An 18,614-nucleotide genomic window follows, 5' to 3' on the forward strand; every position below is an offset into this window, starting at 1 on the left:
TAGGAATTACTCTCAGATGTGATTAAGGCGAATGGCGCAGATAAAGCATTTGCCAAAGCGGTACAGCAGAAGGTGGGACGAGGCAGTCTGAATTACATTTTACAGATGTATTTCTCACATATCTCAGAGCCTCTCGCGGTTGTCGTCGTCGTCGTCGTCGTCGTCGTCGTCGTCGTCGTCGCCGCCGCCGCTTCTGCAGAAGTAGCAAATGGCCATCGTAGCAAAAGCGGCGGGGGACGCCCTGCCTTCGATTCCGAATGCACAAAGTGTGTGGTCTTGTTTCTCAGTCTATATTTGATCGGTCTCGTAAGAGGTTGAATGTAACGAATGGGTGGGAAAGAGCAAGGGGCAGCGGCTGTGTAGAACGAAAACACAAATCCTCAGGGGTGTGAGCGTTTCGAGATGAGTCGCATACATGTAAATGTTGGTCGTCAGTGACCATGTGGCCTAATGGATAAGACGTCGGACTTCGGATCTGAAGATTACAGGTTCGAATGCTGTCACGCTTGTGTTTCTCCAGTTCTGAAAAAGAAACATACCGTTTTAATGTAGCAATTGAGCAGTACGAAACCGTCTGAATGTTGCTGTTGACCATTTTTTGCTTGGAGATGCTCTTGAGCTTGAAACACACACAACAAGACCGGTGTTAACTAGCGAAATGGTCGGCAGAGTGCCGACACCGCGAGTTTTGACTGGCACTTGCACATATAAAACAAGGTCGTAAAGTAACTCGTTCGGCTTTTGAGTCACATAAAGTATGTGTGTTAATTTTGACGCCACTAGCTCTGCATGTTGTCATGCAATTTCTTTACCTCTCAGAAATGATTATGACATAAAAGTGAAGTACGTGACGAGTGTGACGTTAGGAAAACATTAGGCTGCATGGAGAGAAAGTGTATGGGACCACCCAACCGAAACGAGTACTGTGTGACGTGCTACCCGGCAGGTATTCACCGCGGTAGCTGGCTAGCTCAGTCGGTAGAGCGTCAGGCTCTTAATCCCAGGGTCGTTGGTTCGAGACACACGCTGGGCGGAACGGAGTTTTGTTCCGCTGCAGATGTAAATTACCGTTTTTCTGATTAACGATATTTAATGGAAATAGCAACTGTTAACTTTGCCTACGTCTCTGTCAGTCTCAAGGAATCTGTATTTGAAAGTGAAGGTGATTTTGTAGACATGTGTGAAAGACATGTTCTGAAATGCAAGTGTTGTTGTTTCGAGAGCACATCGGTTACGTGTCAGATGTGTAGCCAAGCAGTAATGGGTCGCCATAGCTGCAAATATTAGCCTGTAATATGAAGTGTTGTCAGCTGAAGTCTGATGATGCAGACGACCGTAAGGATGAAGTACCCAAGAGTACCGCTAGGCTGAACCTCTTTAGCTCAGTGGTAGAGCACTGGTCTAATAATCCAGGGGTCGTAAGTTCCATCCTCACAGGAGAAAGATGAATTTTGGAAATCAGTTGCGCGTCGTGGCTGTATAGCAAACAGTATCTGTGATGACGAACAATTAGCAACAGGCGTTTTTTTAAGAATTACTCTCAGATGTGATTAAGGCGAATGGCGCAGATAAAGCATTTGCCAAAGCGGTACAGCAGAAGGTGGGACGAGGCAGTCTGAATTACATTTTACAGATGTATTTCTCACATATCTCAGAGCCTCTCGCGGTTGTCGTCGTCGTCGTCGTCGCCGCCGCCGCTTCTGCAGAAGTAGCAAATGGCCATCGTAGCAAATGCGGCGAGGGACGCCCTGCCTTCGATTCCGAATGCACAAAATGTGTGGTCTTGTTTCTCAGTCTATATTTGATCGGTCTCCTAAGAGGTTGAATGTAACGAATGGGTGGGAAAGAGCAAGGGGCAGCGGCTGTGTAGAACGAAAACACAAATCCTCAGGGGTGTGAGCGTTTCGAGATGAGTCGCATACATGTAAATGTTTGTCGTCAGTGACCATGTGGCCTAATGAATAAGACGTCGGACTTCGGATCTGAAGATTACAGGTTCGCATGCTGTCACGCTTGTGTTTTTCCAGTTCTGAAAAAGAAACATACCGTTTTAATGTAGCAATTGAGCAGTACGAAACCGTCTGAATGTTGCTGTTGACCATTTTTTGCTTGGAGATGTTCTTGAGCTTGAAACACACACAACAAGACCGGTGTTAACTAGCGAAATGGTCGGCAGAGTGCCGACACCGCGAGTTTTGACTGGCACTTGCACATATAAAACAAGGTCGTAAAGTAACTCGTTCGGCTTTTGAGTCACATAAAGTATGTGTGTTAATTTTGACGCCACTAGCTCTGCATGTTGTCATGCAATTTCTTTACCTCTCAGAAATGATTATGACATAAAAGTGAAGTACGTGACGAGTGTGACGTTAGGAAAACATTAGGCTGCATGGAGAGAAACTGTATGGGACCACCCAACCGAAACGAGTACTGTGTCACGTGCTACCCGGCAGGTATTCACCGCGGTAGCCGGCTAGCTCAGTCGGTAGAGCGTCAGGCTCTTAATCCCAGGGTCGTTGGTTCGAGACACACGCTGGGCGGAACGGAATTTTGTTCCGCTGCAGATGTAAATTACCGTTTTTCTGATTAACGATATTTAATGGAAATAGCAACAGTTAACTTTGCCTACGTCTCTGTCAGTCGCAAGGAATCTGTATTTGAAGGTGAAGGTGATTTTGTACACATGTGTGAAAGACATGTTCTGAAATGCAAGTGCTGTTGTTTCGAGAGCACATCGGTTACGTGTCAGATGTGTAGCCAAGCAGTAATGGGTCGCCATAGCTGCAAATATTAGCCTGTAATATGAAGTGTTGTCAGCTGAAGTCTGATGATGCAGACGACCGTAAGGACGAAGTACCCAAGAGTACCACTAGGCCGCGCCTCTTTAGCTCAGTGGTAGAGCACTGGTCTAATAATCCAGGGGTCGTAAGTTCCATCCTCACAGGAGAAAGATGAATTTTGGAAATGAGTTGCGCGTCGTGGCTGTATAGCAAACAGTAGCTGTGATGACGAACAATTAGCAACAGGCGATTTTGTAAGAATTACTCTCAGATGTGATTAAGGCGAATGGCGCAGATAAAACATTTTTTTTATAAAAAAAAAAAAAAAATATCTTTATTAACCAATGTTATATTATGATACAGAATAACCCACCACCTGAAGCATTAGTGGGTCTTTGCTTACATACAATAATACAGTTACTACAGCATTCATTGCTTAATATTATTACCTACTTTTTAGTGTTAGTTTTTTGTTTTCGCTATGGGCATTTCTACTTCTAATATTAACCTACTTAATCTAACTGCAACGTTACACACGTGCCAGCGTGAGTATAAACCTACTGTTTGTGGCCGGGCCCACTGAGCTGATCCCAGTGGGCATGCCCCTGGCACCGGGCTGGCCCAAGACGTTTGAACCGCTGCAGTTTATACTAAGGTATTATCCTAACTTATCCTACTTCTTAACCTATTCCTACGCTACTGTCAATTTCGGTGTGTTGGTCAATCCGGTAGAAATGTGCACCCTCCTCCTGGTCCAGGAGCGTGGCGGATCCCAGCCGTGAAACGGCTGGCCAATTCCACGTCCGGCGGAAAGGGACGGGTGCACTTAGGTCTGGTCAGGTGTTTGTCAGTTTCGGGTTAATTTTGATTGTTCCTAAGAAAGTCCTTTAATATTTTGCCCGAGATCTCATTCGCAAGATTATTTAAAGTTTGAAAGTGATCCTCGCGACTGAGTAAGTGGTACGTGTCTTGATTTGGTAGTTGGAGTCTGAGTTGTGATGCTACTTCGTCAAAGAGATGGCACTCATACACCACATGGTCTGGGGTGCCCTGTGGTGCCCCACAGTCGCACGCTGGTGTAGCCCGTTTCCCGAATCTGCATAAGTATGCTGGATAGGGTCCATGTCCAGTGAGGAAGTGCAGAAGTCCTCTTGATGGCTTGAAATATCTGAGCTGTAAGCGCTCCTTAATATTTGGCAGCAGTTCATGCGTTCTCCGACCTGTGTCGTCCGCATCCCATTGCTCTTGCCAAAGTTCTTCCCCCCTATTTCTAATTTCCGATTTAAAGCCCGTGTAGATCCCCATTATTTCTATCATTTTATCCCTGTTGCCTTTCTTGGCCCAGTACCATGCCGCCTGTTCTCTTATTTTAATGTCCAGAGGACACAGCCCCATGAGTACTAATAGCGCCCCCCCTGGTGTTGTTCTATATGCTCCTACAGAGCGCAGGAGCATATTCCGCTGCACTCTCCTCACGGCCATGGCAGGCATGACCCTCGTGAGCCTGTGAGCCCAGACTCCTGACGCGTATCCCACAATGGAGGTCAGTATGCTGTTATGATATAGTTTGATTAGGTCTGGTGGTAAGTGAAACCGCTTGTGTCCTATGCCAATGAGTTTATTCAGTGTTTCTAGGGATCTCTGTGTTATTGTGTCAACATGCGATGTATAGTTCCATCTCTCATCGACGATTACGCCCAAGTACCGGGCCTCACGTCGCCGAAGCACTGGCGAGCCGTCTATTCTCACCGTCGGGTTCCTAACTAGTTGTCCCTTGAGCAACAGATATGTAGACTTACTGGGTGATATAGTCATTTTTGTTCTGTGACACCATGTGGTCAAGATAGAAATTGCTCTCTCAATTTTCGGTTCCAGTTCTTCGCGGCTGCGGCCGCCAACCAACAGAAGGAGGTCGTCTGCGTAGGCTATGCCCTCTAGCACATCCTCGCTATTCTGCAGATCTTCTAAGAGTGGTTCCATTGTTATGTCCCAAAAGAGTGGCCCAAGGACAGAGCCCTGTGGACACCCCTTTGTAATCTTCTTTCTAACCCTCCCGCTAGGGGACGATAGCCAGACCTCCCTTCCCTCACAGTAGCTCCTAAAACAACCATATAGCGGCCCTGGACACTCTTTCTCTCGCAAGCGAGAGAAGAGCGAGGGCCACCACAGATTGTCGAAGGCGCCGCTGATATCCACCATGATGCCAACAATGTATTTGTGCGGGGCTGAGCCACAGACCTCCGCGGCAAGGGCGATAGCGTCAGACGCTGATCTCCCCGACCGGAAACCGAATTGCCTGTCGCACATCCCACACAACACACGATGTGCAGCCAGTCTGTCTGCCAGCAACCTCTCAAAAAGTTTCCCCAGTATGTCTAGTAGGCAGATGGGCCTGTATGATTTGGCTTCTTTTGGGTCCTTATCTGGGCCTTTCTTGAGTATTACAACATTTGCCTTCTTCCAGGTGTTAGGGAATTTTCTGAGTCTCAAGCACTCATTGTACAACTTGGTGAGAGGTGCCACCAGCTGGGGAGCCAGGAACTGCACCACTTCCGTTGTGATACCGTCTGGTCCAGGAGCCTTCCCCTTTTTGAGGGCTTTTATCTGGGCTTCGACCTCCTCTTCTGAGAAGGGATAGACCATACTGTTGTTTTCATAATCTTGTCGGTCTTCCTCCCTGATCAGCCTTTGTACTTCTGTATCCTCTTCTTCCACATCATCAGGCAGCAGGACCCGGAGAAGGACCTCGGCAGTTTCCTGCCAAGTCTCTGTCATCCGGTCCCCGCTCCTGACGGTGGACAGCACCATGGGCGATCTTATTTTCTCCCGTACTAGTTTGTAAGGGGTACCCCATGGGTCTGTGGCGAGTTGATTTAAAACAAATTTTTCCCAGCTTGCAAGTCGGACTGCCCTGAGCTCCTGTTGAAAATGATCCTTCGCCTCTCTGTAAATTTGTAGCCATCGTTGTTTTTCCCTCCAGACGGCACACCGCTGGTAGTACCTCCTAGCCCTCCTTACAGACTGGCGCATCTGTTCTAGTTCTGTCGACCATGGTGTTGGGGAGGCCGCGACGGCTCTCCTCCTGGTTGGTACGGCTGCTTTCACCGCTCTGTTGACTGCACTCACCAGTTCTTCGGCGTATAGCTCCACGTTTACGTCACCTTCCGGCCATGTCGGAATGTCACACTCTCTCGCCAGGCGATCCCAGTCGGCCTTATTGTAATTGAATTGCAGCTCCCACCCCATGTCCCAGCGGCACTCCTTGTCTCCCAGTGAAAAGGTAATCAGATTGTGGTCACTTGTTGTCATGTGTTCCCATACTTTCCAATCAATTACCTTGGTTGCGGCGTTGGGCGTTACCAAGGTAATATCAATATTGGTACCTTCTCCCCCGCCACCTGCATAGGTAGGGGGGTGCCCTTGCTTGTTAGCGACCATGAGCTGTAGGGCCATGATGGTCTCTTCAGCCTTTTCTCCACGTTCATCTCTTGTGCCGCTGAACCACAGGGGGGACTTTGCATTTATGTCTGCTGTGACTATTATTCTCCGCCCCTGCAGTGCCGTGGTTATCTGAGTTAGTTTATCTAAGAACTCGTCAATCTCCCTTCCGTACTGGAAGTACATATTAATGATGTACAGTACCCCGATGGGTGATTGCAACTCCACGACATTGCAGTGGTCATCAGAAAGCTGTGTAAGCACTGTAACTCTCAGTGCCTTGTTAATAATTATGATTGCAGCTTTTGGCTCACCTGTGCTATGAGTTATTTGCCAGTTGGCAGCTGTAAAGGGGATCCGTCCAGCTTGAGAGTATGGCTCCTGTAGACAGAGTATGTCAAGTCTCCTCTCCTCCACCACCTTCCGGAGTTCCTGCGTGACTAGTCTGCTGTTATGACAGTTAATCTGCCCTACGTTTATAAGGCTCAGTGGAAAAGTATGTTCTAATATGCGATTCTGGCCAGGTCTTATTCCAGTCGTGTGCAAGCCTTCCATTTGTAATTACAGACTGGTGATATAGTTCTTCCAGATCAAATTTTTCGTTTCGCCTTTCGAATACTTTTTTCACCAAGTCACGTAGGGCTCCAAAGTCAGTGGGGAGATTCATTGTCTTGAGCTGTATTCTATCTACAGCCTCCATTACCGAAAAGGTGACGTCTCTACCATATTCATGGCCAACACGCACCACATGCCTTAAAGCGGTGGTGAGGACAGCCGGCTCCTCCAGGCGCGATAGCTGCAATGCCTGTTCCAAATTTGGGTAAATCCTCCTTGGATCCACGCCCATGCCTCCAAAGGAGGGTGGATCTTTCAACGTACTCGTACTGCTCACATCATTGATTTGTATTTTCCCTTCATCAGCTGTGTTGTCTTTGATTGTCGGGAAAGTCAAACTCCCTACCACAGGATGCCCTTTTGGTCGCTCATGATCTGTAATCGACCTTCTTCCCCAGCTTGGAGGAGAGGGTGCGTCCTTCTGCCCACTAGGGTCTGTTTGAATCCCTATGTCTACCATTTGCACTTTTCCAGTAGTTGCATTGTTGAACTTCCGCAGAAGTTCTCTAAATCTGCTTGCTCTCAACGCATCCCTTAACCTCTTACTGGGCGACTTCCTTTTGGGCTTCCTGGATGCAGGAACAGACTCAGCCATAGTCTATTCTTGCTATAAGCCGTTGCTCGAGCATCCTGTATGTAGGGCAGTTCCTTCCAGTAGCATTGCAACTTTTCTTTCCTCTTCTCACACAAGGGATACATATCCCTGTTTTACAACAGGTTTTCCTTGTATGGTTTTCTGCCCCACACCTGGAGCAGGCCGGCTTCCTCTCGCAATGCTTGTGGACATGGTCCAGATCACCGCAGTTATGACATCTGGGAACCACCAGGTAGTCCCTCACATTAATTGCGTGGAACCCCATATAAATTCTGCCCATAGCGGTCAGTTTGCGCCACATACTCCCCGAGACTTCCGCGACGTGATGGACAACATCACGATCGCGGGGTCCCGTTCTGAAGCGCAACTTAAACTCATTTTTGAAGGCTTCCATATTCATTTCCTCGAAGTTCTGTTCTTTTATGGCTTCATATATCTCATTTTCCTCTATTGCCACAGGTACATTATATAATATCACCAGCGGATTCCGCTTTTTAGGCGGTTCGCATTTCACTACCTTATTAAGCTTCGTGTGATTAAGTATTTTTTCCCTGTCTTCTTCTGTAGCAACATTTACAATAACCACATTTTTGGTTGCCTGAACTTTGTTTATTTTAATTTTTTCTTTTGCAGGGTTCACCGTTGTGGTGAATATTTCTTGTACTTTCTTAGTATCATGTCCGGACAGGGGTCTCAAGAAGACCGCCGTGTCCGGCATTTTCGACACCTTGGCGATTGTCTCTTTTGTGGTTTGCGTTTTTGGAGCCGCTTGCGCAGCTACACCAGCCCATGTTTTTGTCGGCTGTTTACGTAGACGCTCGTTTTCTTTTTCTAGTTCTTCTAGCCGCCCCTCGAGCTTTGCGCTAGCGATCGCCCAGGCGGCAAGCTCCTTTTTGATGGACAGGACAGCAGTATTGCTTATTTTGCCGTTCTTTATACTAGAGTCCAATAATTGATTTATTCTGTTGTGCCAGTCAGTTACATTCTCCACGTTTTGCCCCAGGCCCTCTTCTGGGACAGGAACAATAGGCATCGAACACCTCGAATGCACACTCGAGTCACTCGTCTCTTGTTCAGCCATGATGATGTAGACGAGTGAAAAAAGTTGGGAGCCCGTCTCTTACCCCGGACCGGCTCCTCTGGCATGGGGGGGGACTTCTTGCAGCTCGCCCACCGACCTCGCCCCAAGGTCAAGGGCCTTCTCGAACTGCTGGGTTCAGCGCGCCGTCGCCAGCGCACTGGTCCCCATCGATGGCTTCATCATCGGCGATTTCACGCGACGCTCCTCGGCAACTGCACCCCGCACTCCGGAGAGGCGGATGCACCTCTCGTCCTTCGCCGCCTACTAGCCCGAGTTTCCACCTTTCGGCCAAGGACCCACTCCTACTCAGGTGGCGGGCCGGTCCCCCAGACGTTCGGCGGTCTGGACCCAGTTAACCTAGCCCAGGCGATGTCACCACCTCCTGGGTTTGGCAGAACACGCCCCGGTTACCCAGGGGCGCGGCGAGGCACCCTTGCCGACTCGCGCCGCGATCCCACGCCGACAAACGAAGTCGCCGGCATGCAGAGCTCCTGCTGGTCTGGGCCCTGCGAACAGAAGGGACAGATGTTCGTCCCTCGACACAGCTCCCCCTGTGCCATGCACCCTTCGCTTTCGCATCGGGTTGGGTCGCAGCTCTCCCTTTTGTCGCAAGGCAAAACGCCAAGCTTAACGTCTGGCACCACGGGAAGGCGGAAAGAGCCACTTGGGAAGGAGAGGCTATAGGAGACGCGTCACTTCCCCTGTGAGGACTGCCGCGGCACGCCCGTCTGGAAGCGATACGCCCCAGTGCGAGCCTCCGTGCCTTACGGCGCGCCGGCTACGGGCGGGCCCGCGCCGAACGCGCCGTCGTGCGACCGACCTCACGCCAGATAAAGCATTTGCCAAAGCGGTACAGCAGAAGGTGGGACGAGGCAGTCTGAATTACATTTTACAGATGTATTTCTCACATATCTCAGAGCCTCTCGCGGTTGTTGTCGTCGTCGTCGTCGTCGTCGTCGTCGCCGCCGCCGCTTCTGCAGAAGTAGCAAATGGCCATCGTAGCAAATGCGGCGAGGGACGCCCTGCCTTCGATTCCGAATGCACAAAGTGTGTGGTCTTGTTTCTCAGTCTATATTTGATCGGTCTCGTAAGAGGTTGAATGTAACGAATGGGTGGGAAAGAGCAAGGGGCAGCGGCTGTGTAGAACGAAAACACAAATCCTCAGGGGTGTGAGCGTTTCGAGATGAGTCGCATACATGTAAATGTTGGTCGTCAGAGACCATGTGGCCTAATGGATAAGACGTCGGACTTCGGATCTGAAGATTACAGGTTCGAATGCTGTCACGCTTGTGTTTTTCCAGTTCTGAAAAAGAAACATACCGTTTTAATGTAGCAATTGAGCAGTACGAAACCGTCTGAATGTTGCTGTTGACCATTTTTTGCTTGGAGATGCTCTTGAGCTTGAAACACACACAACAAGACCGGTGTTAACTAGCGAAATAGTCGGCAGAGTGCCGACACCGCGAGTTTTGACTGGCACTTGCACATACAAAACAAGGTCGTAAAGTAACTCGTTCGGCTTTTGAGTCACATAAAGTATGTGTGTTAATTTTGACGCCATTAGCTCTGCATGTTGTCATGCTATTTCTTTACCTCTCAGAAATGATTATGACATAAAAGTGAAGTACGTGACGAGTGTGACGTTAGGAAAACATTAGGCTGCATGGAGAGAAACTGTATGGGACCACCCAACCGAAACGAGTACTGTGTCACGTGCTACCCGGGAGGTATTCACCGCGGTAGCCGGCTAGCTCAGTCGGTAGAGCGTCAGGCTCTTATTCCCAGGGTCGTTGGTTCGAGACACACGCTGGGCGGAACGGAATTTTGTTCCGCTGCAGATGTAAATTACCGTTTTTCTGATTAACGATATTTAATGGAAATAGCAACTGTTAACTTTGCCTACGTCTCTGTCAGTCGCAAGGAATCTGTATTTGAAGGTGAAGGTGATTTTGTACACATGTGTGAAAGACATGTTCTGAAATGCAAGTGCTGTTGTTTCGAGAGCACATCGGTTACGTGTCAGATGTGTAGCCAAGCAGTAATGGGTCGCCATAGCTGCAAATATTAGCCTGTAATATGAAGTGTTGTCAGCTGAAGTCTGATGATGCAGACGACCGTAAGGACGAAGTACCCAAGAGTAACACTAGGCCGCGCCTCTTTAGCTCAGTGGTAGAGCACTGGTCTAATAATCCAGGCGTCGTAAGTTCCATCCTCACAGGAGAAAGATGAATTTTGGAAATCAGTTGCGCGTCGTGGCTGTATAGCAAACACTATCTGTGATGACGAACAATTAGCTACAGGCGATTTTTTAAGAATTACTCTCAGATGTGATTAAGGCGAATGGCGCAGATAAAGCATTTGCCAAAGCGGTACAGCAGAAGTTGGGACGAGGCAGTCTGAATTACATTTTACAGATGTATTTCTCACATATCTCAGAGCCTCTCGCGGTTGTCGTCGTCGTCGTCGTCGTCGTCGTCGTCGTCGTCGTCGTCGCCGCCGCCGCTTCTGCAGAAGTAGCAAATGGCCATCGTAGCAAATGCGGCGAGGGACGCCCTGCCTTCGATTCCGAATGCACAAAGTGTGTGGTCTTGTTTCTCAGTCTATATTTGATCGGTCTCGTAAGAGGTTGAATGTAACTAATGGGTGGGAAAGAGCAAGGGGCAGCGGCTGTGTAGAACGAAAACACAAATCCTCAGGGGTGTGAGCGTTTCGAGATGAGTCGCATACATGTAAATGTTGGTCGTCAGTGACCATGTGGCCTAATGGATAAGATGTCGGACTTCGGATCTGAAGATTACAGGTTCGAATGCTGTCGCGCTTGTGTTTTTCCAGTTCTGAAAAAGAAACATACCGTTTTAATGTAGCAATTGAGCAGTACGAAACCGTCTGAATGTTGCTGTTGACCATTTTTTGCTTGGAGATGCTCTTGAGCTTGAAACACACACAACAAGACCGGTGTTAACTAGCGAAATAGTCGGCAGAGTGCCGACACCGCGAGTTTTGACTGGCACTTGCACATATAAAACAAGGTCGTATAGTAACTCGTTCGGCTTTTGAGTCACATAAAGTATGTGTGTTAATTTTGACGCCACTAGCTCTGCATGTTGTCATGCAATTTCTTTACCTCTCAGAAATGATTATGACATAAAAGTGAAGTACGTGACGAGTGTGACGTTAGGAAAACATTAGGCTGCATGGAGAGAAACTGTATGGGACCACCCAACCGAAACGAGTACTGTGTCACGTGCTACCCGGCAGGTATTCGCCGCGGTAGCCGGCTAGCTCAGTCGGTATAGTGTCAGGCTCTTAATCCCTGGGTCGTTGGTTCGAGACACACGCTGGGCGGAACGGAGTTTTGTTCCGCTGCAGATGTAAATTACCGTTTTTCTGATTAACGATATTTAATGGAAATAGCAACTGTTAACTTTGCCTACGTCTCTGTCAGTCGCAAGGAATCTGTATTTGAAGGTGAAGGTGATTTTGTACACATGTGTGAAAGACATGTTCTCGAATGCAAGTGTTGTTGTTTGGAGAGCACATCGGTTACGTGTCAGATGTGTAGCCAAGCAGTAATGGGTCGCCATAGCTGCAAATATTAGCCTGTAATATGAAGTGTTGTCAGCTGAAGTCTGATGATGCAGACGACCGTAAGGACGAAGTACCCAAGAGTACCACTAGGCCGCGCCTGTTTAGCTCAGTGGTAGAGCACTGGTCTAATAATCCAGGGCTCGTAAGTTCCATCCTCACAGGAGAAAGATGAATTTTGGAAATCAGTTGCGCGTCGTGGCTGTATAGCAAACAGTATCTGTGATGACGAACAATTAGCAACAGGCGTTTTTTTAAGAATTACTCTCAGATGTGATTAAGGCGAATGGCGCAGATAAAGCATTTGCCAAAGCGGTACAGCAGAAGGTGGGACGAGGCAGTCTGAATTACATTTTACAGATGTATTTCTCACATATCTCAGAGCCTCTCGCGGTCGTCGTCGTCGTCCCCGCCGCCGCTTCTGCAGAAGTAGCAAATGGCCATCGTAGCAAATGCGGCGAGGGACGCCCTGCCTTCGATTCCGAATGCACAAAGTGTGTGGTCTTGTTTCTCAGTCTATATTTGATCGGTCTCGTAAGAGGTTGAATGTAACGAATGGGTGGGAAAGAGCAAGGGGCAGCGGCTGTGTAGAACGAAAACACAAATCCTCAGGGGTGTGAGCGTTTGGAGATGAGTCGCATACATGTAAATGTTGGTCGTCAGTGACCATGTGGCCTAATGGATAAGACGTCGGACTTCGGATCTGAAGATTACAGGTTCGAATGCTGTCACGCTTGTGTTTCTCCAGTTCTGAAAAAGAAACATACCATTTTAATTTAGCAAATGAGCAGTACGAAACCATCTGAATGTTGCTGTTGACCATTTTTTGCTTGGAGATGCTCTTGAGCTTGAAACACACACAACAAGACCGGTGTTAACTAGCGAAATGGTCGGCAGAGTGCCGACACCGCGAGTTTTGACTGGCACTTGCACATATAAAACAAGGTCGTAAAGTAACTCGTTCGGCTTTTGAGTCACATAAAGTATGTGTGTTAATTTTGACGCCACTAGCTCTGCATGTTGTCATGCAATTTCTTTACCTCTCAGAAATGATTATGACATAAAAGTGAAGTACGTGACGAGTGTGACGTTAGGAAAACATTAGGCTGTATGGAGAGAAACTGTATGGGACCACCCAACCGAAACGAGTACTGTGTCACGTGCTACCCGGCAGGTATTCACCGCGGTAGCCGGCTAGCTCAGTCGGTAGAGCGTGAGGCTCTTAATCCCAGGGTCGTTCGTTCGAGACACACGCTGGGCGGAACGGAGTTTTGTTCCGCTGCAGATGTAAATTACCGTTTTTCTGATTAACGATATTTAATGGAAATAGCAACTGTTAACTTTGCCTACGTCTCTGTCAGTCGCAAGGAATCTGTATTTGAAGGTGAAGGTGATTTTGTACACATGTGTGAAAGACATGTTCTGAAATGCAAGTGTTGTTGTTTCGAGAGCACATCGGTTACGTGTCAGATGTGTAGCCAAGCAGTAATGGGTCGCCATAGCTGCAAATATTAGCCTGTAATATGAAGTGTTGTGAGCGGAAGTCTGATGATGCAGACGACCGTAAGGACGAAGTACCCAAGAGTACCAATAGGCCGCGCCTCTTTAGCTCAGTGGTAGAGCACTGGTCTAATAATCCAGGGGTCGTAAGTTCCATCCTCACAGGAGAAAGATGAATTTTGGAAATGAGTTGCGCGTCGTGGCTGTATAGCAAACAGTATCTGTGATGACGAACAATTAGCAACAGGCGATTTTTTAAGAATTACTCTCAGATGTGATTAAGGCGAATGGCGCAGATAAAGCATTTGCCAAAGCGGTACAGCAGAAGGTGGGACGAGGCAGTCTGAATTACATTTTACAGATGTATTTCTCACATATCTCAGAGCCTCTCGCGGTTGTCGTCGTCGTCGTCGTCGTCGTCGTCGTCGTCGTCGTCGCCGCCGCCGCTTCTGCAGAAGTAGCAAATGGCCATCGTAGCAAATGCGGCGAGGGACGCCCTGCCTTCGATTCCGAATGCACAAAGTGTGTGGTCTTGTTTCTCAGTCTATATTTGATCGGTCTCGTAAGAGGTTGAATGTAACTAATGGGTGGGAAAGAGCAAGGGGCAGCGGCTGTGTAGAACGAAAACACAAATCCTCAGGGGTGTGAGCGTTTCGAGATGAGTCGCATACATGTAAATGTTGGTCGTCAGTGACCATGTGGCCTAATGGATAAGACGTCGGACTTCGGATCTGAAGATTACAGGTTCGAATGCTGTCACGCTTGTGTTTTTCCAGTTCTGAAAAAGAAACATACCGTTTTAATGTAGCAATTGGCAGTACGAAACCGTCTGAATGTTGCTGTTGACCATTTTTTGCCTGGAGATGCTCTTGAGCTTGAAACACACACAACAAGACCGGTGTTAACTAGCGAAATAGTCGGCAGAGTGCCGACACCGCGAGTTTTGACTGGCACTTGCACATATAAAACAAGGTCGTAAAGTAACTCGTTCGGCTTTTGAGTCACATAAAGTATGTGTGTTAATTTTGACGCCACTAGCTCTGCATGTTGTCATGCAATTTCTTTACCTCTCAGAAATGATTATGACATAAAAGTGAAGTACGTGACGAGTGTGACGTTAGGAAAACATTAGGCTGCATGGAGAGAAACTGTATGGGACCACCCAACCGAAACGAGTACTGTGTCACGTGCTACCCGGCAGGCATTCTCCGCGGTAGCCGGCTAGCTCAGTCGGTATAGTGTCAGGCTCTTAATCCCAGGGTCGTTGGTTCGAGACACACGCTGGGCGGAATGGAGTTTTGTTCCGCTGCAGATGTAAATTACCGTTTTTCTGATTAACGATATTTAATGGAAATAGCAACTGTTAACTTTGCCTACGTCTCTGTCAGTCGCAAGGAATCTGTATTTGAAGGTGAAGGTGATTTTGTACACATGTGTGAAAGACATGTTCTGAAATGCAAGTGTTGTTGTTTCGAGAGCACATCGGTTACGTGTCAGATGTGTAGCCAAGCAGTAATGGGTCGCCATAGCTGCAAATATTAGCCTGTAATATGAAGTGTTGTGAGCTGAAGTCTGATGATGCAGACGACCGTAAGGACGAAGTACCCAAGAGTACCACTAGGCCGCGCCTCTTTAGCTCAGTGGTAGAGCACTGGACTAATAATCCAGGGGGCGTAAGTTCCATCCTCACAGGATAAAGATGAATTTTGGAAATCAGTTGCGCGTCGTGGCTGTATAGCAAACAGTATCTGTGATGACGAACAATTAGCAACAGGCGATTTTTTAAGAATTACTCTAAGATGTGATTAAGGCGAATGGCGCAGATAAAGCATTTGCCAAAGCGGTACAGCAGAAGGTGGGACGAGGCAGTCTGAATTACATTTTACAGATGTATTTCTCACATATCTCAGAGCCTCTCGCGGTCGTCGTCGTCGTCGTCGTCGTCGTCGTCGCCGCCGCTTCTGCAGAAGTAGCAAATAGCCATCGTAGCAAATGCGGCGAGGGACGCCCTGCCTTCGATTCCGAATGCACAAAGTGTGTGGTCTTGTTTCTCAGTCTATATTTGATCGGTCTCGTAAGAGGTTGAATGTAACGAATGGGTGGGAAAGAGCAAGGGGCAGCGGCTGTGTAGAACGAAAACACAAATCCTCAGGGGTGTGAGCGTTTCGAGATGAGTCGCATACATGTAAATGTTGGTCGTCACTGACCATGTGGCCTAATGGATAAGACGTCAGACTTCGGATCTGAAGATTACAGGTTCGAATGCTGTCACGCTTGTGTTTTTCCAGTTCTGAAAAAGAAACATACCATTTTAATTTAGCAAATGAGCAGTACGAAACCGTCTGAATGTTGCTGTTGACCATTTTTTGCTTGGAGATGCTCTTGAGCTTGAAACACACACAACAAGACCGGTGTTAACTAGCGAAATGGTCGGCAGAGTGCCGACACCGCGAGTTTTGACTGGCACTTGCACATATAAAACAAGGTCGTAAAGTAACTCGTTCGGCTTTTGAGTCACATAAAGTATGTGTGTTAATTTTGACGCCACTAGCTCTGCATGTTGTCATGCAATTTCTTTACCTCTCAGAAATGATTATGACATAAAAGTGAAGTACGTGACGAGTGTGACGTTAGGAAAACATTAGGCTGTATGGAGAGAAACTGTATGGGACCACCCAACCGAAACGAGTACTGTGTCACGTGCTACCCGGCAGGTATTCACCGCGGTAGCCGGCTAGCTCAGTCGGTAGAGCGTGAGGCTCTTAATCCCAGGGTCGTTGGTTCGAGACACACGCTGGGCGGAACGGAGTTTTGTTCCGCTGCAGATGTAAATTACCGTTTTTCTGATTAACGATATTTAATGGAAATAGCAACTGTTAACTTTGCCTACGTCTCTGTCAGTCGCAAGGAATCTGTATTTGAAGGTGAAGGTGATTTTGTACACATGTGTGAAAGACATGTTCTGAAATGCAAGTGTTGTTGTTTCGAGAGCACATCGGTTACGTGTCAGATGTGTAGCCAAGCAGTAATGGGTCGCCATAGCTGCAAATATTAGCCTGTAATATGAAGTGTTGTGAGCTGAAGTCTGATGATGCAGACGACCGTAAGGACGAAGTACCCAAGAGTACCACTAGGCCGCGCCTCTTTAGCTCAGTGGTAGAGCACTGGTCTAATAATCCAGAGTTCGTAAGTTCCATCCTCACAGGAGAAAGATGAATTTTGGAAATCAGTTGCGCGTCGTGGCTGTATAGCAAACAGTATCTGTGATGACGAACAATTAGCAACAGGCGATTTTTTAGGAATTACTCTCAGATGTGATTAAGGCGAATGACGCAGATAAAGCATTTGCCAAAGCGGTACAGCAGAAGGTGGGACGAGGCAGTCTGAATTACATTTTACAGATGTATTTCTCACATATCTCAGAGCCTCTCGCGGTTGTCGTCGTCGTCGTCGTCGTCGTCGCCGCCGCCGCTTCTGCAGAAGTAGCAAATGGCCATCGTAGCAAAAGCGGCGAGGGACGCCCTGCCTTCGATTCCGAATGCACAAAGTGTGTGGTCTTGTTTCTCAGTCTATATTTGATCGGTCTCGTAAGAGGTTGAATGTAACGAATGGGTGGGAAAGAGCAAGGGGCAGCGGCTGTGTAGAACGAAAACACAAATCCTCAGGGGTGTGAGCGTTTCGAGATGAGTCGCATACATGTAAATGTTGGTCGTCAGTGACCATGTGGCCTAATGGATAAGACGTCGGACTTCGGATCTGAAGATTACAGGTTCGAATGCTGTCACGCTTGTGTTTCTCCAGTTCTGAAAAAGAAACATACCATTTTAATTTAGCAAATGAGCAGTACGAAACCGTCTGAATGTTGCTGTTGACCATTTTTTGCTTGGAGATGCTCTTGAGCTTGAAACACACACAACAAGACCGGTGTTAACTAGCGAAATGGTCGGCAGAGTGCCGACACCGCGAGTTTTGACTGGCACTTGCACATATAAAACAAGGTCGTAAAGTAACTCGTTCGGCTTTTGAGTCACATAAAGTATGTGTGTTAATTTTGACGCCACTAGCTCTGCATGTTGTCATGCAATTTCTTTACCTCTCAGAAATGATTATGACATAAAAGTGAAGTACGTGACGAGTGTGACGTTAAGAAAACATTAGGCTGCATGGAGAGAAACTGTATGGGACCACCCAACCGAAACGAGTACTGTGTCACGTGCTACCCGGCAGGTATTCACCGCGGTAGCCGGCTAGCTCAGTCGGTAGAGCGTCAGGCTCTTAATCCCAGGGTCGTTGGTTCGAGACACACGCTGGGCGGAGCGGAGTTTTGTTCCGCTGCAGATGTAAATTACCGTTTTTCTGATTAACGATATTTAATGGAAATAGCAACTGTTAACTTTGCCTACGTCTCTGTCAGTCGCAAGGAATCTGTATTTGAAGGTGAAGGTGATTTTGTACACATGTGTGAAAGACATGTTCTGAAATGCAAGTGTTGTTGTTTCGAGAGCACATCGGTTACGTGTCAGATGTGTAGCCAAGCAGTAATGGGTCGCCATAGCTGCAAATATTAGCCTGTAATATGAAGTGTTGTCAGCTGAAATCTGATGATGCAGACGACCGTAAGGACGAAGTACCCAAGAGTACCGCTAGGCCGCGCCTCCTTAGCTCAGTGGTAGAGCACTGGACTAATAATCCAGGGGGCGTAAGTTCCATCCTCACAGGAGAAAGATGAATTGTGGAAATCAGTTGCGCGTCGTGGCTGTATAGCAAACAGTATCTGTGATGACGAACAATTAGCAACAGGCGATTTTTTAAGAATTACTCTCAGATGTGATTAAGGCGAATGGCGCAGATAAAGCATTTGCCAAAGCGGTACAGCAGAAGGTGGGACGAGGCAGTCTGAATTACATTTTACAGATGTATTTCTCACATATCTCAGAGCCTCTCGCGGTCGTCGTCGTCGTCGTCGTCGTCGTCGCCGCCGCTTCTGCAGAAGTAGCAAATGGCCATCGTAGCAAATGCG

General features: G+C 47.8%; 1 non-coding gene across 1 annotated transcript; it reads left to right on the forward strand.

Annotated features, from left to right (window-relative positions):
- Positions 1 to 18,246: 18,246 nt before the first annotated feature.
- Positions 18,247 to 18,318, forward strand: Trnai-aau (transfer RNA isoleucine (anticodon AAU)). The gene has a single exon. It is a non-coding gene; the product is annotated as a tRNA-Ile (tRNA).
- Positions 18,319 to 18,614: the final 296 nt, after the last annotated feature.

Source organism: Schistocerca gregaria, chromosome 4 (assembly GCF_023897955.1).
Source record: "Schistocerca gregaria isolate iqSchGreg1 chromosome 4, iqSchGreg1.2, whole genome shotgun sequence".
NCBI lineage: Eukaryota > Metazoa > Arthropoda > Insecta > Orthoptera > Acrididae > Schistocerca > Schistocerca gregaria.